The sequence below is a fragment of the Schistocerca americana genome, chromosome 1 (assembly GCF_021461395.2).
Source record: "Schistocerca americana isolate TAMUIC-IGC-003095 chromosome 1, iqSchAmer2.1, whole genome shotgun sequence".
NCBI lineage: Eukaryota > Metazoa > Arthropoda > Insecta > Orthoptera > Acrididae > Schistocerca > Schistocerca americana.
This window is the reverse complement of record NC_060119.1, coordinates 186,279,629-186,304,924: the sequence shown is the minus strand read 5'-3', so window position 1 is coordinate 186,304,924 and position 25,296 is coordinate 186,279,629. Positions and strand designations below refer to the sequence as shown.

The 25,296-nt window shown below is 41.7% G+C and overlaps 1 protein-coding gene across 3 annotated transcripts in view; it reads left to right on the top strand.

Annotated features, from left to right (window-relative positions):
* The first annotated feature begins 608 nt into the window (after positions 1 to 608).
* Positions 609 to 25,296, top strand: part of LOC124555517 (protein yippee-like 2) — a 609,150-nt gene continuing 584,462 nt past the window's right edge. For 2 of the 3 annotated variants that reach the window (XM_047129839.1, XM_047130443.1), the window contains exon 1: positions 609 to 801. The gene's annotated coding sequence lies outside the window, so the exon portion shown is untranslated. The remainder of the gene's footprint in view (positions 802 to 25,296) is intronic. The other variant, XM_047130895.1, reaches the window with a different exon arrangement.

Below are 25,296 nucleotides of genomic sequence, written 5' to 3'. Positions count from 1 at the left end.
AATTTCATTTTTCCTAGTGGTATTGTAATTGTGTACGTCATTGAAGTGGATTATTATTTACAGAAAACTTAACGAGGGAATAAATATACTGTGAAGCAGTAGTCAGGATGCCCAACTCTTAAACAACTGTCTACAACATGATCTTTGGAGAACACCACATAATTATTATTCTTACAGCGTGTTTTTTCGCAATGAAAGCTTTAAAACAGCTATCAAAAGCAATTAACGTGGTAAGAGATCATTATTAGTCTAGGATGAGATAGACTGTGTTACAGATTTTTCCATTTTTTATCATGTGGCCACGATTTCATAAACAGAAGAATTGATCACCTGTACATCCTTACAAAGGTTTATGTCTCATACAAACACAGAGAAACAAGAAATATTATGACAGGTTTCAAGCTGTTACCGACATCAGTTCAAGTTGTTGACCAGTATAGGCTTAAGAATAAATGCCCCTGTCTCCTATATTATGAACAAGCTTCCTCCGTGTGTAGCATTCTAGACCTCTCGGTGTCAGCCAGAGCAGAACAAAGGAACGGGAGAGCCTAGATCCAGTCCCCGCGGCCGGGCTCCAAGCGAGCAGTGCGTGCGCAACAGCTGCGCAGAACACCCGAGGTGGGCAGCAGCCGATGCAAAATAAATCGAAGCAGGCTGTGGTGTTGTGAGGTGCGCAGTGAGGTTTGCTTCGCATTTTCTGCGATATCACCGCTCTCCGTGAGTGTCCGGTGTTCAGGCGTTGCGTTTTGTGTCTACGGGCATCGAAACATCTAACGAGCTGTCGGGAAAGTGCTTATGGAGGTTAGTAATTTATTTCTACCGCCAACTTTCTTTGTTCAGTCGTGTTTTGACAACACGGCATCAGCCATCTTGCCTGTTTACATGTCATTTCATAGAATTGCGAGAAGTATAGAGTATGTATGTGTATGTTTTCAGGCGTCTGTGGTTTCTTTTTCATTATGTTCTTCCTGTAAAGTGATGACACACAGTCTCCGTGCTGAAAACATCACCTAACGATTCTCTCTCGTAGAATGAGAAACCGCCATGGATTTTCTATTTTGTTACAAATTTCGGCATTGACGCGATTTGAGTAGCCGTTAAACTTCGTAACTGTTGACTATTTTAAAACTGAGGCGCATTTCAAACCAAGATTATTCACCTTGTTATTTTGCTGAGCCCTTTGTTGTTCCAATCAGCTGGCGGCAGCCATGTGTTACAGCTGCTTCCTTTCATGTCATATCCAGTCGTGGTGCGCACTAGAACTGCATTCAAAGGTTTCGTGAAGACTTCGTGGACAGAGTACATATAATCACTGTTACATATAGAATTGACGGAGGATTCACAAACACCGAACGAACGGTACATCAGTCTTGACAACGGAATGCATTTTGTGACGAATATTTACGGAAATGACAACTTCGTGGGAAAGAAAAGGAGAGTAGCGCAAAACAGTATAGTTACTTGAGCCCTTATGATAAATGGTACGCAAAAGGGGACATCAGTCTCTCTCTCTCTCTCTCTCTCTCTCTCTCTCGCAACAGTGAAAAACAAGTTATGTTCACTGAATCTGAAATGTTGGGGTGTTAAATTACTGTGCCTGCCGCATGCATTCATTGAGAGAGTGTCAGTAAATTACTGAAGTATCCATCATCATGTTTTTGCATCAGCTTAGATAGTTTTCAGGAGTGGTGTATAGATAATATACAATTTTCCCAGTACAGGTACAGCCAAATTAATTACTTTTGTTTGCTGTAATTATCTCAGAGTGTGTTCAGAGCAATATTGTTTTGTTTTCATACTCTGGAACATAACAAACAAGTACTGATAAAGATGTTGTTCTTTATCAGATGTCTGAGATTCTTCATGTATGCATTTTCAGAGACAAATGTTCAGAATGAGTAATTTATACCGGTACATTGCTCTATACTTGCAGCATAAGTCTCTTTGTTTTGAAAACTATGACTTTGAAGCTACTGATAAACGAACGTTCAGCATAGATAAAATGAAAGAAAAGAGGTACTTGTTTGCAGTTAAATAATGTAGTTTTTCATATGAAAATCAGTGATATAATTATTGTGTTTAATGAGAAGAGTGAAGTCATTGTTTTAATATACTTGTGTGCAGCTTTCTTGACTGAAGCTATTTAGACAACTCCCAAAAGCAGTTAATATAGTAAAAGATCATTACTAGTCTATGTGAGATACAAATTGTGTTACTGATTTTCATTTTTTACCATGTGGTTTTAACTTCATAAATAGAGTTGGTCAACTGTGCATTTGTTGTCAGCTATATAGTTTTTCTTTTTGTGTACATATAGTGAGTATTAAGTAACAGTACATCAGTTGTAGAATTTGTGATGTTTTGGAGAGTTTATTTTTAAAATGAACTTCCTGTGGTGACCAAACAGGTTAGACATTATCTCAATATTCCAACACAAATCATTTTCAGTTTACACCACATGCTGTGTGTGTTGTTGGACAATACACACTGCATTGCAAGCTTCTATAGAGTTTTGTTCTAGTTTTGTTGTATTGGGTTTCCATTTGAAAAGTAATGTGATTAAAATTTATTGAATCACCTCACATATTTATTATGCTTATTGGTGTGTGTGTGCAAGTTCAAACAGCTTGATGAAAGTTATAACAAGAGTAGTATAAAAAGTATCTGCTGTGTATTTACAATATTTCAGTACCCACTTGAATGCTATGGATAATCAGTGCTTCATAAACAGACATTTTAAAAGACCTTAAAGAAAGACAAAGATGTATTTCACAATAAATAATCAAAAGTGATAACTGACAAATTACTTTGCTAAATATGCATAGCATGCATGGTAGCTTTAGTAAATTATGGATACTTATCAGTTTTTCCTGCAGTATAGTAGAAATGTGGAGAATTAGTACATATTCTGTAGAATATTGCACTTGAGCACCTTGTAGTCATGTGCGTATTTTTACCTCACAGTGATGTGTTTGTAGTCTTAGTTTTGAATGTAATGTAGGTAAATGAAGAATGCCAGTTAAGTCTTTATGTTCAAAGATTAGTAAATCCTGTCTGTCATGACCTTGAGGCCTTTTTGACAAGCAATTGCTGTAGTAAAGTTGATCATGTATCTATTTTTCTACAATGTGCAAATGAAACTTAGCTACTGCATTTGTGCAACACACTGAGATTTTCATACAAGCTGAAAATGCTTTTCGTAATCAATAAGATGTCATGTGGTTTCATATTAGACAGTGATTCATCTACTTAATGCTGTTGTTAGAACTGGACTTTCTCTCACTTCTATACACATGAATTGTGTACACTCAAGAATGAATTCTGGTATCCAAGGCCATAGTTTTCAGTATGTGCATAGGATCAGGTTTAGTCAAGTAAATCCCAAAATGTTCTAGGCCTACAGTAAACTCGCACCACTGAAAAATGGGCATTATTGTTTGATTGTGGCACACACAGAATTAAAAATAAAACCTCATTGAGTTTTCTTTGGCCGCTTTTTTAAAACAATACGTTAGTGTTTAGGTTTTGAAATATCTTGTGACTACCTGATTTGAGACTGAAGATGCCCAATTGCTATTTAAATTTATCTGTGCCAAGACCTTGTACCTCTGTAAGACAGGATGAGAGCTGTGCAGAATGACAGTATAAGACTGTCAATGAATTTTTTGTGTGATAGCAGTGCCTGAACAAGTGTACACAGAAGTGTTACTAGTTTAGATGTTGGTCATCCGGTCTTCTCCATATCATGAATGGACATATACATGTCTCATCATCATATTTTGCATTCTAGTCTGTGATACTTGTTAACCAACAGTTGGGAAATCCCTCACACTGTCCATATAAAGGAAAAAAAAACCTTTCTTACTCTCCCATATATTTTTTACAGTACCAGAAGCAGTAAAAAATAAGTTTTACTACAACATACATTGCCATTAATTCAAAGGCACTTTTTCTCTCTGCAGCATATGCTGAGTAACAGAAAGATGTAGTAATAATTGAGTATAGAAGAAAAGGGCCCCCAGTTTTAAGAGACATTATAATGACTGTAGTAACTTACGGGATTGGTATGTGTGAAATAATTTATTGGAGCTAGTAAGGTTTAGATTTCAACACTAGAGGAAGTATGGGTCATGTTGACCATGCAGAAAAATGCATTGCTAACATTGTACATGGTTTAAGATACTCATGTTTACTGCTTTCTTGTCCATACTTAGGCTGCCAACTAACAATGTTATTACTGAGTGAGTAGTTGCAGTGGTTAGGACATAGTATTATCATTTGGTGGAACTGTTCTTAATTCCACATCACCTTCTCCAATCCAAGTTTGCGATCTCTCTCTTGAAAATCACATTGTTGATGGAACAATAATCCCAAATCTTCTTTCCTTCCTTTTTGCAATGTTACCAATCTTAAAAACATATTTTCATACTGGTAGCCATGTATTAAAGTTAGGAAGTGAAGTGTTTAGACTACACTGTTTCTGCTTGATGAAAGCCAGTATCCCCCCGGATACTGTCAGGAATGGTGTCCCATTGCTAATACTGCCACACCCACCCACATATTTTGAGATGATTGATAGAATTGTTTCTTTGGATTCACATAACATGGCAAACAGTATGGTGTGAAGCATCAAATGGAAGCATGAGTAAAGTACAAAAGTAAAGCTGTCGACCAGTAGTTCCGTTTCAGAATTTAGAAATCTGACTGCATTTTTAGCTAACAGCACTGATTACAGCAAACCTTTGCTCTGTGGTTTTTAGGAGCAGTTTTAAGATACATAGACAACAGTGTAATAATTGTGTGGTTGCTCTCACCTCCATTCCACCGATAGTAACATGTTCTCTCTCTCTCTCTCTCTCTCAGAGCACTTTTCCTGTATGTGTAATCCTTTAACGTCTTGTAGGCGATGCTATTGTAGTCTTTACAATGTCATCTTTAATTCTCTCCCATTGTTGAGAAAAGTGTCAATGATTATTAATGACTTACTTCAAACAAGAATTCTAAGCATATATACATGTAGTCTGCACACAGCAAAGCATCCTTAGCTTCAAAGAAACGAGTACTTTTCTTTGCGGAACACGACCAATCTCGCTTGTGAACCATTTTGTTTTCGATCACATTTTCAAATTTTGAAATTAATTTTTTGCGTGATAATCGGCGTCCCTGTGACATACACCGATCCAGATTTACAGAATTGCTGAAAGATTGTGTGAGGGATCAACGAAGTCAACACTGCTTATTTTGTACTCAGTCAGGCGCTACATTTCATTGTTTTACTAACTGAAGTTCAACGTTTGGGTTGCTTTTCTTCGCTGCACTTTGAATTTTCGTTTAATCTCGAAAAGAGTGCTTTCATTTTACAATAAAATTGATCCACTGCCAAGAACACGATTGTCATATGTTACCAAAATTACATACGCCAATCTTGCATCTGCCCGTATTTTCATAGCAGTTCCATCTAACTGCGTGTGTCGTCACTAACAGCACATTTTTTTTTTTTTTTTTTTTTTTTTGCGATGAAATGTAACATGTTTACGCTGTAAATGTTATCATCTAATGACGAACCTGCTTATGTATGAGAAATGGCAATTGGCAAACATTTCAAGCCAATATGTCGCTAATGTTTGTTTCTCCAACTAGAGCTATATTGAAGTTACAGCCCGTAACATGCTGGCATTCATCGGTGGTTAATACGTAGGAGAGTAGTAGGCGGCTGCTGCGTTATGCTTGTGATCGATACTACGGTAGGTTCCAAAATGTTAACGACCAGAGAAGCGGTTCTCGGCGTGTTGAGACGGGCATGCTGTCTGCCCGGAAGGCGTTTGGCCGCTGCAGCGCAGCTGCACTGGGTTCAAGGGCACGGAGCTCAGGGCCGCCCTGCAGGGGACAAAGGGCTGCCACGTCACACAGCCCTTCACGCACCTGCTCCTCCTGTTACTATTGGTTCCATTTATTATTAACATTTATTACCATTGCTACGTCAGTGAACTGTCAGGACCTGATGGACTGCGACAAGTTTGCGTTAAATCATAATAATACGTGTATATAGCTTCAGGCAGTAATTAAGAAAGGAGGTACACAGTGCTGTAACTTACGTTAAAATCAGAGTATGCGATAAGCAGTAAAGGAAACTGAGAAGAAACATGGAAAGGGAATAAGTCAAGGGAGAAGAAATGTGTTTAAAGTTTGGTTATTGCATATGTCGGAGACGGCATTTAGACTTGGAAGATCTGTTAAATGGGGTGGATAGTGTCTTCAGAAAGAAGTCATAAGTTAAAGGTCATCGTGGGTAATGAAGGATAGTGAAATCGGGCGATGTTGAGGGAATTAAATTAGCGTATGAGACAATAAAAGTAGTGGGTATTTGCGCATCCAAATAATTGACGATGGCAGGAGAAGACCCGATATGAAATTTAGACTGGCAGTAGAACGGAAAATGTTTTCTGTTCGGGATAAGTATTGATTAGCGAAAGCAATATGACTACCGCCCGCTGAAAGATATACAGAATGGACATTAATAAAAGAGACAAACTGCAGGGACGGATTTCTCACCGCAAATGGAGGAACAAAGGTCCTGTGAACATGTGTCCGGAAATGCATCGTTGCCACGGTAGATGGCGCCGAGGAATGAAAGTTCCTCTGACAATGTGCTTGTGTTCCTTTTGTGTTGCAGGCTGTGAACTGACGCAGTGTACTGTAAGCAATAGAATGGACCGGTATTCGTGTCAGGAACAAGCCGAGATGGTGTTTGTGTACTGCCAACCAGACGGAAATGGTCGAGAGGCAGCTCGACTGTACCAAAGCAAGCACCCTCACAGACCCCTACCTCACCACACAACATTTCAAGCCCTTTTTAGGAATTTGTGTGATCAGGACTACTTTCAGACAAACGAACTTGCAGGGAGGCTGTGCGTACATCATCCTCCGCCACACACCATTAGGTGGCTTGCGGAGTATGATGTAGATGTACAGCAGTTTTGGAGGACTGAGTTCTATAGGACATTGATACCAACCCTAGTAAAAACTCCAGGCAAATGACCCGCCAACATGGTGTACGCCGAAGTATGGTTATGTGTATCCAGCATTACAACTGTTAGTATCCCCTGCAACGAGCACAAGGATTATCAGCAAAGAATTTCCCTTTGCGAGAAGGATTTTGTTCCAGTACGCTTTGCTTTTCGTTGCACGCATACCGTCCACTTAAGGATACATGTTCATAGGACCTTTCTTCTTCCACTTCCAATCAGGAATCAGCCCCTGTAGTTTGTTTTATTAGGTTCACCCTGTATAAGCGTAACAGACGAAATACTCTAGCAAGGCAACGGGAGGGAAGTGACGATAATCTATAGCAAGAGCGACTTCAGCAAAGACCAGAGTGTGATGCCGTGGCTCATGGATTCGCGGATCACGAAAACGGCAAAATTTGTCGGCTCTTCGCTTGATGACATCGTGAGCATCAGTGAAAGAGGTTGATGGAAGGTGAAATCACAAATAGGCGACAATATGTTCAGCTTCTAACCCTCATCACAGAGCATGGAAGTGTGAGGCTTGCCCGCGACTCGTGGCTGATCTGACGACAAAATAAAATGCTGGTAAGGCAAAAGTGTTTCTCGGAGCACACCAATCAGCGCCCATTGTTGTTAAAGATGGGCTCTGCGGAAGATAACCTCTAAGTGTTCCCATGTTGACCCAAAAACATCATTAGTCATTGATATTGGACCGTACATCAAAGGAAACGTGTCAAACTGGCTCCCGACTGCTCGAAACATGCACCGCGCCGGCGATGGAGGCTAGTGTGGGCAATATTATACAGGGTGACCCCCCCTCAAACCTCCCTGATTTCAGAGACCCAGGAAAAAACCACAGTAGATATGACAGTGAAAAATGCACCACATTGTAGAGCATCCCAAAGAATTTGTTTATCATCAATACACCTCTGCATGTGAACCATTTGTAGCACGAAGCATATCGAGTCTATATTTAATTTCTTGCCAAGTTCTTTGTAACATTTCCTCTGCTATTTTGCAATCGCATCGGTGATACGATGTCGCAACGTAGGAATATCGTCCACTTTGGTCGCATACACGCGATCCTTCACGAATCCCCACACGAAGAAATCAAACGGCGTTATGTCGGGTGAACGTGGTGGCCAGGCTGTGGGACCTCCGCGTCCGATCCAACAATTGGGAAATTTCCTTTCCAAAACTTCCGAACAGCCGTTGACCAATGCGGCGGAGCTCCATCGTGCTGAAAAATGAGGTTGGGTTGCAAGTGTTGTATCTGAGGGTACACAAACTGCTCTAACAAGTCCAGATACACTGACCATTCACTGTTTGTTCCGCAAAGAAGAACGGTCCAACAATCCTGTTGTTTATTAGCCCGCACCAGATGTTTAGTTTAGGGATATCACAAACATGTCCGATGACAACGTGCGGATTTTGCGACCCCAAATACGAACATTATGCCCATTAACCCTTCCTGAGAGACGAAAGGTTACCCAACCTGAGAATAAACATCTTTCCAGGAAGCTGGCATCCGTATCAATAGGCGCAGCATATCCGCAGCAGATTATTGTCGGCGTGGTTTGTCGTTCGGCGTCAGTTCTTGCAGAATTTGCACTTTGTAAGCACACAGACGAAGACGCTGGTGAACTACACGATGCAATGTTAATCGGGGTACATAAAGTTGCCTAGCTGCTTGACGAATTGACTTACGTTGGCTTCTGAGAAACTTTTGCCTTAATTGTTTGCACATCAGGTAGATCACATTCATACACACGACGATAATTTCTTTGCACAGTAATCGGCGATTTTGTTTCTGCAAACCGCACTACTGCGTGCGCGCGCTTCTGTGGAGTAGCCATTTTCACTTCATGCGGTCATGCTGCACTCTGGCGACGATATTTGGGACTTCTGACGCGGGAATATAATATCTTTGAGATGCTCTACAATGTGATGCAATTTTCATTGTCGTATCTACTGTGGTTTTTCTCTCCTGGGTCCTTGAAAACAGGGAGGCCTGAGTGGGACACCCTGTACTATGGAGGACATTCACCTGGGCTTCCATATAATTGTAATCGAAGCCACCGTGACAGCTGTGGACTTCATGAAGGTTATTATGGCCTACCTGCATCCCTTCATGTTGATGTCTTCTCCGACGTCGATGACATTCTTTTATCAGTGTCCTTGTCACAGTGACAGAATCATGCCATAGTAGTTTGAGGAGCATTGTAGCATTGATGTCTTGGCAACCGAAGTCGACTGGTCGAAATCCGATGGAACACATCGGGGCTCTATGGGGGCACCAGCTCTGCGCCTACTAACTACGGCCAATAATTTACGGGAATTACAGAACCTGTACGTAGACATCTGGTGCCACATACCGCAGGAGGCTTACCAGTGATTTTCCGAATCCGTGACACCTGTAATCGCTGCTCTATTGCGCTAGAGTAAATATGTTGTGACTCATTATGTTCATCGAAGTGTTAGGACGTCTTTTCTGGAGGTATTTGCCAGAAGTAATGTGTTATATGGAAGTGAAAGGTGGGCGATAAACAAACAGATAGGACAAGAACGGAATAGGAGCTTTTGAATTTGGTGCTGTAGAAGAATGCTGAGGATTAACTGGTTACATCGAATAACGAATGGACAAGTACTGCTTCGCATCGTGCAGGAAAGAAATTTCAGGTACAATTTTATTAACTAAAAGAAGGGGGAGGCTATCAGAAATATCATGAGACTTCAAGAAATATTTAATTTCATTAATGAGGTAAAAACTGTAGAGGAGACAGAGGCTTGACTGCATTGAGCGGGTTGAAGTGGATGTAATTTGCAGTAATTATGCAGAGATGATAGACGTGCACAGGACAAACAATAGTGAACAGCTACACTAAACCTGCCGTCTAACGGAGGCCACAACAACAATAAAATTTAAGTTATAACATGAAACCACTGTATTATTTCAGTGTCATGACTAGTGTCTTAGGACAGCTGCAAGTAAGGTAGGCGTTGTTCTACCACTGGAACAAAATTCGCGTACATAACATAAATGATGTTCTTGTAGATCATACAACATTTATACTTTGAACAGGACAACTGGTGAAACTGGACGGTTTGGTAGGACACTAAACATTCTCACAGCTACCGTTTTGAATCTATCTTTCGCTGTGGCCAATGTAGACTGTCCTTATTCCATGTGTTGTGATAGTGATTTTCATCTGTCTTGCTGGAATATTTTCAGTTTACTTACGTCCGCAGTCCTGCAATATTTTAGTAACGACAACATTTCCCACCTAGACTCTTGTGAATGAGGCAGCTACGTATTGGACGGAAACAGTCGAAACTCCCAATTCAACAAAAATGGGTTATAACTGTCCGTTTGCAGACTACACCTGATGCTCGTTACTGCGTTCTCCTTTAGCAGCAAATGAACTGTTTTATTTGTAAACCTCCCTGGTGACGAGTAGTAAAATTATCAATATATTATAGCCATATATTGGCCAGTTGGTGGTAAAAAAAATTCTTAATCTTGCTAAACAGGTGGTTTATTAACAAAAGAGGTTTAAAGTGATAGTAATTTTGACTTACAATGACCGCCGCTTTTATTGAAACTTTCGTGACAGTGACTACATCTTCAACTGTATGGAAATCAATTACTAAGTTGTGACTGACAGACTTATGATCAAATCGCATTGCGTTCACTTGCTAGCTGATTCGTTATGTTTATGTAGCCGCGCCCTTTTCAGGGTCGGTCAGTTCCATTTTGAATACGGAAATATTCAAAAGGGAAGACATAAGTTGGAAGCACGGCAGTTGTTTAAGATAAGGAAATATGCATCCATATCTATTAGTCACCCGCTCTTCTCAGTATAGATAACCTTGTGGTTCAAAGATCCACAAATACTCGCACTAATCACACATACCAATGCAAACTTGCGGCATATGAACGTAAAACAAATATTTTTGCGTAGAATTAGACGAGATGAAGAAAAAAAAGAGAGCTATGAAATCAAAGTTTGTATGTGAGCTGAATCTTTTAAGAGTGTGTGCGTAATTTACGTGGAGAATGTGGCTTGAGTAAAATTCAATACACTTCGAAAAGTAGTCTTGCTACACGTTTTTTTAGGAAAGTGTTAAGTTACTTTTAAGACCACCTTGTTCCTTTTGTAAACTATTGCTAAATATTTCTAACTTCTCCAACAAATGGTATTTAGCCACTGTAGCGACCTTCTGTCCTTTTCAGTATACTCCCAATGAAACTCAGCCTGCAGTGCCTATGTAGTCGTTCTCTGTACGTTGTTATTCTCAAATATTTGGATGGCATAGCTGCCTCTAGTCACTCGTTAATCCAGTAGTCAAAGGCTGCTTGTCTTTTAAATTTCCCCAAGCGCACACTTCACACTTGAGATATTAAGGACTACTCACCAGTAATTGCACTAGGGTGGTATTTTTTCGTCATCTGAACCGTATACTACTGAAGTTCCCATCCGATAGAATTACCTCATAGATAATGGTGTAATACACGACAGCTTTGAGGTCGCAAGTTATATTATTCGCAAAGTCTTTAGTATATAACGTTATCAGCTGTGGTCCTGTTTCATTTCCTGTGACACTCCGATTATTACTTCATTCTCTGTATTTATCCATCTGTAGCACGTCATGATATGTCATTAGCGCCCCCCCCCCCCTCTCTCTCTCCCCAATGTTTTCATGTCGCACTGTATAAAGGAATTTTAAAATCTCGATACACTTAAATCAGTCTGGCTACCTCTATTCGTGGCACTCAATTATCTCATTGATACTGTTTCGGAAGATCTGGGTATTAAATCGATAGCGCCGCATATTGTATTTTGCTATTTTCACACGCATGTGTGATGTTAGCAACTATTGTAGCTCGCAAAGACAGAACGTGTGCGAGAAATGCGAAGTATACAAAGTAGTTTCGGCGTTAAGTGCCTGCCCTCGCTGGCCGGAGTGGGCGAGCGGTTCTAGGCGCTACAGTCTGGAACTGCGCGACCGCTACGGTCGCAGGTTCGAATCCTGCCTCGGGCATGGATGTGTGTGATGTCCTTAGGTTAGTTAGGTTTAAGTAGTTCTAAGTTCTAGGGGACTGATGACCTCAGTGTTAAGTCCCATAGTGCTCAGAGCCATTTGAACCATTTTTGCCTGCCCATCTCTCAGAAGTTTACACAGGTACTTCAGCTATCGTTTCAGTAATTGTCACAAATTTAATGTAAGCAGAGCCTCGTCACTAGCCGGCAGCTCGAAATACGTACTTCATTAGCAAACATGACAAGGATTGGGGCTTCAGGGATACATGTTCCATAGTCAAAAGTGGACAAGCGCGAAACGCTCATGTTTCGTGAACAAGTTTTATCTGTTTTTACTCTTTCTTTCTTTATTTCATCTTACTGTAACTTCTGTTTTTGGCTTATAGTTATCGTTCTAGTGTGTCTGTTTGAGTACTTGAATTATTCTTAAAATTCATTTCGATACTTAGATATAATCTGTCCTACTCATTTAGGGCCTCCCATCCCCTTTAATTACAATTTTTATAGCCTAATTCTAATTAATAATACGTTGCCTATCCTGCATATGTGGCCACTTATGTTACATAGAATTGCTTCTACTTCTTTCTCCTTCCGCACTTCTTCGTTAAATGTTTAGTACACTTTAGTAACTTTTTGTTCTTCTCAGAAAACATTTTTGTACCAACTTAGCCCTGACAGTAGGACTGTTCCCCTTTGTTTACGAAATCGTTCAGCCGTGCGGTTGTAGTTATTAAAAGTAAAATATAAAATGAAAATAAACTGTAATGTATTGGCAGTTACTGTTCTGTATAAATTATGCATTTATGTCAAAGTGTGAGAGAGCTTCTTAGTCGTACTTTCAAGACTATTGTATTTGTTGTTGTGTGTTAATGATCTGGCTGAATTAATCATTTTGTAGGGAGCAGTGGTACAATATGGTATTTACTTGACTCTGCCATGGGCCAAGCAGTAAGTGGACGCAAATTAAACCAAAGAAACTCACCATGACATTTTCTTCACTATCAAGTAATTAACTATGGTGGATGCAATGGCTGTAATCTTGTTTTGCTCCATATTTTGAGGTATCTCGAACAGAATTTCCTCTTTTGTGGCAGCCAGCATGAATTCCGTAAATATCGGGTATGCGAAGCCGAACTCCAGCTTTCCTCGCGCGACAACCTGGAGCAATGATTCAGGGCAAACAGGCGGACATAGTATTTCTTGATTTTCGTAAGACGATTGACTCAGAATCACACCAACGCCAATTAGCGAAAGTAAGATCGTATGGGATATGAAACAAAATGGTCGATTTGAGGATTTATTGGTAGGGAACACGCAGCAATGGACAGTCATGGACGCATGCAATATCAGGCTTGCCCCAAGGAAGTTTGTTCGAGCACTTGATCTTCACGTTGCATGTTAATGATTTGGAAGACATTAATAGTAATCTTCCATCTTTTGCAGATGATGCAGTTGTGTATAATGAAGTAGTAACTGAAAAAAAGCTGCTCAGATATCTAACGATATCTTGATTATATTTGGAAGTGGTACTAACAAATGGTTCAAATGGCTCTGAACACTATGGGACTTAACATCAGAGAACTACTTAAACCTAACCTAAGGACATCACACACATCCATGCCCGAGGCAGGATTTGAACCTACGACCGTAGCAGTCGCATGGTTCCGGACTGAAGCGCCTAGAACCTCTCGGTCACCGCGGCCGGTGTGGTACTAACAGTGACAACTTGCTCTAACTGTTCAGAAATGCTAAATTGTGCACTTCACAAATCGTAGAAACGCAGTGTCCTATGTCTAAAATTTCATTGAGATGCAACTGGAATCTGTTGATATTCATACAAAAGCTTGAAAGTAGCGATTTGTTGGGACGTGAAATGGGATGATCATACAGGCTCAGTTGTTGGTGAAGAAGGTGCCAGACTACAGTTCATTGGTAAGACACTGGGACAATGCTTATTAGCCTACGAAGGAATTCGCTTAAAAAACACTTCTGCTACCCATCCTAGAATATAACTGAAGTGTGTGGGACTCGTTCCAAATGGAATTAACAGGGGCTATTGGACGTTTTTTAAGGAGACCATCACGAGGTTGGTTTGACGCATAGGAAAGCCTTACTGGAAAACCTGAACTAGTAGACACTCGCGATAGCCTGCTTGCAAAATTTTGAAAAGAAGTATTATGTGAATAATCGGAGAATATCCAATGTTCACAAAGCGTCGTTCCTGTCGAAGCCACGAAGACAAGATTAGACTAATTGTAGCACGCGCTGTGCCATTTAAGCAGGTTTTCTTCTCGTTCTGCATACCCGTATGGAACGGAAGGACACTAATAGGGAGTTGCCGCTATGCTATGGAAGTCAATGGTTTGTAGAGCATGGATGCAGATGTTTTGTCATTTGGATATCGCGTGGACTTTAAGCCGGGCGTATTCTGTAGCAGCGGACCGTATGTATGGCTGATGAAATCCGTGAATGACCACCCAAACAATCAGCAATCTTGTTGACGGAACACTCAGTAGCTGGTATCAACCAATTCTGAACAACACCAGGTTCAACAGGATGTATTATGGACGAAAATTCACACTTAAGACCTTTACAGAAACTGGAAATACGAGCACTTAAATTTGTTGCGCCAATAATGGTTCAGTAACGTGTTGCTGTAGGCAGCCTTTTTGGTGACGAGCAATATTACTCAACCTTCTGGACAGCGTCACATTCTTCCTTGTGGATGTCATCGTCGCGACATATTTTATCCTTGCTATATGCGACATTCCTTCCGGCTCCAGAAACGCACTTGCGGTCTCATTGTCTAAGCTTCTGCTGATGCTGCAGGCGATTTCTGCTGCGTCTTATCGCTGGCGTTGTGACGGCCTTAATGCGCAGCGTGTGTTTACTCTTGCTGATTTCCTGCATGTTCAAATGGTTCAAATGGCTCTGAGCACTATGGGACTCAACTGCTGTGGTCATAAGTCCCCTAGAACTTAGAACTACTTAAACCTAACTAACCTAAGGACATCACACACATCCATGCCCGAGGCAGGATTCGAACCTGCGACCGTACCGGTCGTGCGGTTCCAGATTGTAGCGCCTTTAACCGCTCGGCCACTCCGGCCGGCCTCCTGCATGTAAAACATTCTCCGGTTTCCATTGTCGTTGTACGAGATGTGTTCAGAAAGTATCGGGCATTGTGTAATTTCGCGTGTTGTATTACATTCACATGATTTTTTGCTGTTGTGTTGGTAATCATGTCTGAGAAGAATCTATACAAAGTTGGTCATAGAGCATCTTTAGTCCGTTTTCAGTTATCAAAGAGGTGTGATTTGGTAGTACCGGCTATTCATTATTTTGTATCAGTATGCACAAGCTATAAGCGTTTCGCAGAAGGCTGCGAAGAAAAGCTACACCACATCATCAAACGATGAAATCTCGAAAAAAGTTAGACGTGATAATGAAAGATCAGAGTCAGAATCAGAGAAGTGGCATCTCAATCGTGAATTTTTTCTGATGTTTTTTGTATGAAACGCGTGACAGCATAATTTGCTCCAAAATTGAATTTCGAATCAAAACAGCGGCGAATGCAAGTTGCTCAGGACACGCTAGGTGAAGTCAACATTGAAGCAGAGCTACTGAATCCTGTGATAACAGATGCTGAAACACTGGTTTACCGATGGCGCCGTCGAAATAAAAAGTCAGTCTATCCAGGGGGTGCGTTCTAGATTGCCGAAACCGAAAAAAGCTAGGTAAATTCGGTGAAATGTGGTTATTTCGTTTTATTCTTAGATTGCATTATTTATTGCAGCATGAATTTTCGCCATGTGTTCGAACGATCAATAAGGAGTTCTACATAAAGGTTCAACAAGTTTGCGTGGAACAGTACGAAAAAAAAACAAGCCGGATTTGTGGCGAAACAATTAATGGTTTACGCACCACGGTAATGTACCTGCTCGCTCTTTGTTGATTTTTTCTGAATTTTTGGCCAAAAGCAAAACTATAATGATGCTGCAGCCTCCTTATTCGTCAGTCATTGGCCCCACGTGACGGTCCTCTTTCCCAGAAGTGAAGAAGCCCTTACGAGGCCGTCGTTTTACAAACATAACTGAACATACAAAAGCATCGCACCGAGGTAAAAGCCATCACAAAGATAGAATTCCAGAAGTTTTGGAGATTGGAAAACGCATTAGCATCTAATCAGCAATATTCTGAAAGGAATAGCATTGATATAGACGAATAAATAAGATTATTTATAAAAATAAAAAATCCTTTCATTTTTTAAACACTGATCAATGAACGCCGTTGGCTGAGACGGTATATTACGGTCATATTTTGTTTTCAAAATGGACCATAACATTAAGGCCTGAACACCACTCCAGAAGGGTGCCTTTGGAGCAATCCACGATCTGGACTAAGGTTGATTGAAACAGTACAGGTTTTTATGCCAGGCCAAGGTTCGTGTAAATACCCTTACAGACAGACGGGCTGTTAAGTAACGTAGCTCCTTGTGGATCCAGTATTGCTCTCTTCGTGTACCTGCAGGATTTTTGTGTGATCGCGGAAATATGCTTTACAATCAAGAACTAGCTAACGTAAAACTGATAACCTTGTCTATATGCGGGCCCATAGCCTCTAAATATTTCGTAAAAGAGAACAAATAAACTATATAAATATACAGCAACAACGGAAGTTAGAAATATGGAAAATTCTCGTCTTCGTTTCCAGCGAGACGTTCTTGTTGCTGTTGCTACTGCAATTATTATTATTATTATTATTATTATTATTATTTACTTTTCCTCAGTTACATGAAATGACTTAGCCAGTCTATCACTACACCACACAAAATGTTTAATTTTTACACATTGGTGTACCAGATTTGCCTTCCGCATTTGATGCCCGAGTAGCGAGTGGTTTCTCGATGAATTGGATGTTCTTAAGTCCAAAGTGTTACATAATATCACTGCGAGGGTATGAAGGATTATTAGATTCTTCAGTGACTATTCATTATCTTCACATTCATACTCGTAATAATGCTACTTCTGCAGCCGAGCGTGGTAGCCCCGCGTCATAGGGCGTCCTGTCACGGTTCGCGCGGATCCTCCCCTCCCCCCCTCCCCCCCCCCCCCCCTCCGCCCCATCGGAGTCACGCCTCGGGCATGGGTGTGTGTGTTTGTGTGTGTGTTGTCGTCAACCTAAGTTAGATTAAGTAGTGTGGAAACTTAGGGAGCGATGGCCTCAGCAGTTTGGTCCCATAGGGTCTTACCACAAATTTCCAATTTGCTACTTCTGCAATGAAGGCCACTACGGAGTTGGACGTACAAATATCGTGTTCGAGCACTATTGTTTTATTACACCATGAGAGATCCGTGCGAGGCAGGACTCGCTGAATGGTTCGAATTTTTGTAGAAGTTTCAGAGAAAATGTTTCTTCGAGGTAACTATGGTGTTAATGGGAAAGGACGACTCCAGTGCTAGCGGTGAGAAAAGGATATTATAGAGCATAATGTTATCTCAGTTGCCAAGTGGGAACTGCATTTGCACAAATCCTTTAGAGAATTTTAGGCGTAATGACGAACTCTCACATAGTTTCTCTCGAGCTATTTATAGCAACTGAATAAAAGTTCCTGTTGTCAGCCCCAGTCTTCTGTTACTTGTCACAGCTAAATTTGGTTGATTTTTAGAAATTTGATTACTTACATGCGAAACGGAGGAGCTCCCAAATGGATTCCATTCAGGGAGAAGGAATACAAAGGAGAAGCAGCTGTTACTGTCAGATAAAATCACAATAGCTGTTGTTTTCGTGTTATGAAACAAAGTTTCACTCCGAAGTACAGATTGCTGCCTAAGGAACTAATCGATGCTGTAGTCTCCGTTAGAAATATCGTGAATTTCATTACCGAAGCGCCCTGCTTTAGATTATTTATTTATTTGTAGTTGACGGAAATCTTTGCTTGGGAATTTCGAGGTGGTCCGATAAGAAAGGCGTGGGTGTATTTCCTGTACCACTAACAGTCACTCCTGAGCAAGAGCCTCACCCCTGTTTTCTTTCATGTCTGTCGAGTAATAGGGCAGGGCAGCTATCAGAATGTAAAGTTCACTTCGATCTACGTTCCTGGCTATATTCCCCCCCACCTCTCTTCCCCCCTCTTCCCCTGACATGTAGTTACTTCAAGAAAGTCGTGGGTGAAGTCCATTCAATGTAACATACAACTGTCCGTTCGCTGCGTACTGTGTATTAGTACAGGAAACATGAGCGTTACGTACTTCAGCAAAAATCTCGTCATCTGAAGAACGTACCAAAGAAAAGCTTGCACACGGATTAGGGCATCTCGCAATACTAGCTAACTGGCTTGATTTCTGCTGTTTGAAAAAGCCTTACGAAAAAAAAGGTGGCCACAGTTAGCACTATTGTCTGTTTTCCCTAAATGTCGCATTACAGCAAAACTTACAGAGGAAGCTAAAACTAGCGTTTGATTAATGAGGTTATCAGTGACATTACGTACGATACATCTCGCAATACTAGCTAACTGGCTTGATTTCTGCTGTTTGAAAAAGCCTTACGAAAAAAAAGGTGGCCACAGTTAGCACTATTGTCTGTTTTCCCTAAATGTCGCATTACAGCAAAACTTACAGAGGAAGCTAAAACTAGCGTTTGATTAATGAGGTTATCAGTGACATTACGTACGATACATAACCTGCTGATAACGTTATCAGACATCACCGAGAGAGAAAGGGGGGGAGGGGAGGAATTGAGGAGGAGGAGGGGGGAGCTTTGCGACAGTAGGAGATAAAAGTTATCAGATCGAAAGAAAGAAAGCAAGCAGAGATCAACATCAAACCACTTATCTCGTTGATAATAAAACAATAGTCGGTGTATCATAATAGATAAGTATACGAGACCACCTAAGTTGTGTAACATAGTATGCTGTCTCGCACAGTAAGTCGTTAGCCCATTCGAGGTAGACTTGGCGTACTTAGTTACTGGCTGTGCTCTTACGGAAGACGCGTGGCATTACGATAACAGTGTATTGACCTCATCAAACATAATTTCGCGCAAACAACTTTCGGGGACTGTTGTGCAGTGAGATTTGGGCAGCTTGCTTTCTCCTGATTACGATCTTGTGTTGATGAAATTGTTTGCCTGTTTTAAATCTAATTTCTCCGATGCATACTTCACCTGAGCAATGGGAACACACAAACCACTAACACAGGTTTGTGTTGTGGTGTATGTGTTCGTGTTATCAATCATTATGAAAGTATGACAGACTTCAAATGGCTCTAATCACTATGGGACTTGACATCTGAGGTCATCAGTCCCCTAGACTTAACAAAGGAACCTCCCCATCGCACCCCCCTCAGATTTAGTTATAAGTTGGCACAGTGGATAGGCCTTGAAAAACTGAACTCAGATCAATCGAGAAAACAGGAAGAAGTTGTGTGGAACTATGAAAAAAAGCAAAATATACAAACTGAGTAGTCTATGGCAAGGCAGACAACATCAAGGTGAGTATGAGCTAAGGAGCGCCGTGGTCCCATGGTTAGCGTGAGCAGCTGCCGAGCGAGAGGTCCTTGGTTAAAGTCTTCCCTCGAAAGAAAAGTTTAATGTTTTATTTTCAGACAATTATTGTCTGACAAACTCTTATGTTTTCATCACTTTTTTGGGAGTGATTATCACATCCACAAGAAAACCTAAATTAGGAAAGGTAGAAGAATCTTTTTACCCATTCGCCAAGTGTACAAGTTAGGTGCGTCGACAACATATTCCTGTCATCTGACGGTCATGTCGCCACCAGTGTCGTATAGAATATATCAGACGTGTTTACCTGTGGAGGAATCGGCTGACCTATGATCTTGCGATCAAATATTTTCGGTTCCCATTGGAGAGGCACGTCCTTTCGTCTACTAATCGCACGGTTTTGCGGTGCGGTCGCAAAACACAGACACTAAACTTATTACAGTGAACAGAGACGTCAATGAACGAACGGACAGATCATAACGTCGCGGAAATAAAAAAAGTAAACTTTTCACTGGAGGGAATACTTGAACCAAGGATCTCTCGTTCCGCAGCTGCTCACGCTAACCACGGGACCACGGTGCTCCTGAGTTTACGCTATCCATGATGTTGCCTATCTTGCACATGGACTACTCAGTTTGTATGTTTTGCTTATTTTTTTCATAGTTCCAGACAACTTCTTCCTGTTTTCTCGATTGATCTGTGTTCAGCTTTTCAAGGCCTATCAACTGTGCCAATTTATAACTAAATCTGAGGGGGGTGCGATGGGGAGGTTCCCTTGTTAGAACTACTTAAACCTAACTAACCTAAGGACATCACACACATCCATGCTCGAGGCAGGGTTCGAAACTGCGACCTTAGCAGCAGCGCGGTTCCGGACTGAAGCTCCTAGAACCGCTCGGCCACAACGGCTGGCTTGACTGTGTGTGCTAAACCCTGTACTGATAGCCTTCCGCTCTCAAATAGCAGCAGTGTGAGAAGAGAGTCTAACGACAATCTGACAAACGAATCCGCATATTTTTTATAGCTCCAAGCACGTAATTAGGTAGCCAACCTTATCGCATTGAATTTTTGTGAAGTTCCAAGCATTTTCAGCATAAAATCTTTATGCTTACAAGTACCGAAATACACACGCTATTAACGCAGAATATATTATTAGCAGAAAGTTGTAAATTAAATGATAATGTGCAACTTATTATTGCAGAAAATAACGAGGGTATAACAAAGTAGAATTCTGACTGCAGTGCCTTTTTTGTGATGCGACACAAGTCAGTATAGAAAACAAAAGTTTCTGTCGTCGACAGCTGTTACATAACCCTCAAATACAAGAAATTCGCAATTCACATTAGTCGTGGCACATCTCAACAACGCCTTTACATTAATTTGAGTTCCTTCGTTATTTATAAATTCGGCTATGGGGTAGGTTCTTTGGTCGTAGAATACTACGAAAGTTCCACACACTGTTTTTGAGTGTTGAACGAACTGTGACAGAAGCCCGAACAACAGGGGACTGACGTTTTAGAACATGCATTGATACAATGAAATGGTGCATTGATAATGGCTAGGCACTGGTCGAGATCTGGATTTTCCGAATAAAACCAGCAAGAAAAGGACGACTGATTACTGTGCTCTATCATTTGAAAGTCATATCACAGTCGTTGCGTGCACCCACGTTCATAATGAAGGGTAACTTGACTTGTGGAAGGAGTTACGGGGTGTGATAGTGTTGTACAAGTATTTGCTACTACACTTACGTTTGCTGTTCGCTACATAGATACTGTATATATTTTAATTTTCATTGAACTAGTACGGTTAAGTACCGCGTTCTCGCCGTAGATGGGCTAACCGGGCGTGACAGACAACCGTGTCACAGACTGCCAATAGCGCCACTGGATGCTGTATGGAGGGACATATGGTCACCACGCCACTCTTCCGGTCACTGTCATGTTTCGTGACCTAGGAATCGCTACTAACCGGTTGAATAGCTCCTCAGTTGGCCACACGGGGCTGAGTGCACTCCGTACCAGTCCTCCAATCATGGAAAAATTGCTGGCAGTACCGGGAATCGAACCTGGGTCCCCTGCATAGCAGTCAGCCGCGCTGATCACTCAGCTACAGAGGTAGACGGTGAATTAGCAGTGAAATACTATTTTCCTCAGCACACACCAGTTGCGTGTAAATAAAACTGTAGATATACCAGAGGGTTATAATTGAAGTGCAGCTACTCACAGAGCTCCAGTTTGGCAGCGACACTTGGTAGATATTCTAATGAGATAAATTGGAAACTATTTACGCTTGACAAAAAATAGTTCCAGTTTTGGCCACCAGGTGTGAATCTGGCGCTGTGAATGCAAGAAAGGTGTATAGAAATGTTTCCATGTGGAATGGATTAGGAACAGGATGTGGACAGAAAAGACCGAATACCTTCAGTCTGGAACCGTGTGACCGCTACGGTCGCAGGTTTGAACCCTGCCTCAGGCATGGATGTGTGTGATGACCTTAGGTTAGTTAGGTTTAAGTAGTTCTAAGTTCTAGGGGACTGATGACCTCAGATGTTAAGTCCCATAGTGCTCAGAGCCATTGACAGCTGCTCTCACAGTTTGTTCAACGTGAGCACAGGAGACGTCGACGAGGTGAGGTACAGCGCCAGATCTGTACCTGGTTGCCAAAATTGGAACTAATTTTTTTCATTGCATAAATCGGTTCTGCATTAACGCATTAGAATAGCTACTCAGTTTCGTTGCCATACGTTAAATACACCCCACACTGGACCTCTGAAATTAGCTGCACTTTAATTACAACTACTTGGTACTTACATCAGTGATCGGCTACCTCCGGTCAGAGAGTCAGTTCGACCCTTGCCATACCTACCCAACATTACCCTCAGTCTTAATTTATCAAAAAAAGAATGTTTTAGTTCTCCTGTTGACAGCCGACAACACCCTTCCATCTCCTATACACAGACTGTTTTAATAATGCATTCTGAACACCTCTTATGGCTATTCTGTGGCATGTACTTAACATTATGCGATTCTGTGGCGACCTAGATTGATGTTAAAATAGAAGTAACAAACCTCAAAATGCCAAGATCGCTTTAGTACGATATTTATTGGGATTACTGTACCGGTTTCGGCAAACTATGTTGCGATCTTCTGATTTTTATGTACTACACTTCAAAGAAAATTACAGATATGGATTGTAATATCTGCCATGTTTACTACCCAGTCTCAGCTTATATGACGCTTTTAAGGGAGCATGAGCCTGTATATTCGATGCACCGTGTGTATTTTATATAATGATTGTTTTACATTTTACATGCCAGTATACAATGCCATGCATGTTCTTTGAATATTCATTCATTATGTGACGTAAATTATTGTACACATGGACGAGATTCTTCGAAGTGTAGCGCATAAGATCCGAAGATGGCAACATAGTTTGATGAAACCAGTAATTTGAATAAATTCTGTGTTAAAGCGATCGTGGCATTTTGAAGTTTGTTACTGCTATATTGTTTGTGACTTAAAATTGAATGATTTTACCCCATGTGTTTCGGATATGCCCAGTACAGAGGGACCAATGACCATAGATGTTTGGTCCCTTAATCTCATAATTCACCTATCAGTGAGATCGGAAAGTCCATAAGGTCTCTGTTAAAACGATATACACTACTGGCCATTAAAATTGCTAACCAAGAAGAAATGCAGACGATAAACGGGTATTCATAGGACAAATACACTAGAACTTACACGTGATTACATTTTCACGCAATTTGGGTGCATAGATCCTGAGAAATCAGTACCCAGAACAACCACCTCTGGCCGTAATAACGGCCTTGATACGCCTGGGCATTGAGTCAAACAGAGCTTGGATGGCGTGTACAGGTACAGCTGCCCATGCAGCTTCAAGACGATACCACAGTTCATCAAGAGTAGTGACTGTCGTATTGTGACGAGCCAGTTGTTCGGCCACCATTGACCAGACGTTTTCAGTTGGTGAGAGATCTGGAGAATGTGCTGGCCAGGGCAGCAGTCGAACATTTCCTGTATCCAGAAAGGCCCGTACAGGAGCTGTATCATGCGGTCGTGCTTTATCCTGCTGAAATGTAGGGTTTCGCATGGGTCGAATGAAGGGTAGAGCCACAGGTCTTAACACATCTGAAATGTAACGTGCACTGTTCAAAGTGCCGTCAATGCGAACAAGAGGTGACAGAGACCTGTAACCAATGGCATCCCATACCATCACGCCGGATGATACGCCAGTATGGTGATGAATTCACGCTTCCAATGTGCGTTCACCGCGATGTCACCAAACACGGATGCGACCATCATGATGCTGTAAACAGAACTTGGATTTATCCGAAAAAATGACGTTTTGCCATTCGTCCAACAAGGTTCGTCATTGAGTACGCCATCGCAGGGGCTCCTGTCTGTGATGCAGCGTCAAGGGTAACCGCAGCCAAGGTCTCAGAGCTCATAGTCCATGCTGCTGTAAACGTCATCGAACTGTTGGTGCAGATGGTTGTTGTCTTCCAAACGTCCCCGTGTGTTGACTCAGGGCTCGAGACGTGGTTGCACGATCCGTTACAGCCATGCGGATAAGATGCTTGTCATCTCGACTGCTAATGATAAGAGGCCGTTGGGATCCAGCACGGCGTTCCGTATTACCCTCATGAACTCACCGATTCCATATTCTGCTAACAGTCATTGGATCTCGATCAACACGAGCAGCAATGTCATGATACGATAAACCGCAATCGCGATAGACTACAATCCGACCTTTATCAAAGTCGGAAACGCGATGATACGAATTTCTCCTCCTTACACCAGGTATCACAACAACGTTTCACCAGGCGACGCCGGTCAACTGCTATTTGTGTATGAGAAATCGGTTGGATGGTTCAAATTGCTCTGAGCAGTATGGGACTTAACATCTGAGGTCATCAGTCCCCTAGAACTTAGAACTACTTAAACCCAAGTAACCTAAGGACATCACACACATCCATGCCCGAGGCAGGATTCGAACCTGCGACCGTAGCAGTCGCGTGGTTCCGGACTGAAGCGCCCAGAACCGCTCGGCCACCGCGGCCGGCTAAATCGGTTGGAAAATTTCCTCATGTCAGCAAGTTGTAGGTGTCGCCGCCGGCGCCAACCTTGTGTGAATGCTCTGAAAAGCTAATCATTTGCACATCACAGCATCTTCTTCCTGTCGGTTAAATTTCGCGTCTGTAGCACGTCATCTTCGTGATGCAGCAATTTTAATGGCCAGTGGTGTAGCAGCTTCGTCAAAGATCATTTACAAAGGAGCGTTTATAAATACATGGCGGTGTACTGGGGTGCCTTTAACATGTCTTTAGCGTGTGTAACTGGTCGCCGGCCGCTGTGGCCGAGAGGGTCTAGGCGTTTCAGTCCGGAACCGCCCTGCTGTTACTGTCGCAGGTTCGAATCCTGCCTCGGGCGTGGGTGTGTGTGATGTCCTTAGTTTAGGTAGGTTTAAGTAGTTATACGTCTAGTGCACAGATGACCTCAGATGTAAAGTCCCATAGTGCTTAGAACCATTTGTAACAGGTCGATCGAAGGTATTTGACACTGCAGTATCGGCCTAAGCGTACGTTAGCAAGCTCGCTATTAATGTTATGAGGGCGAAGGTGGGTCAGATGTAGCGACTTGAGGCACCATGTTTTACTAGCTGCTGCAAACTCTCCGCTTGCTACATGACATGAACGCCTTTCTCTCTCCTTTTATTCT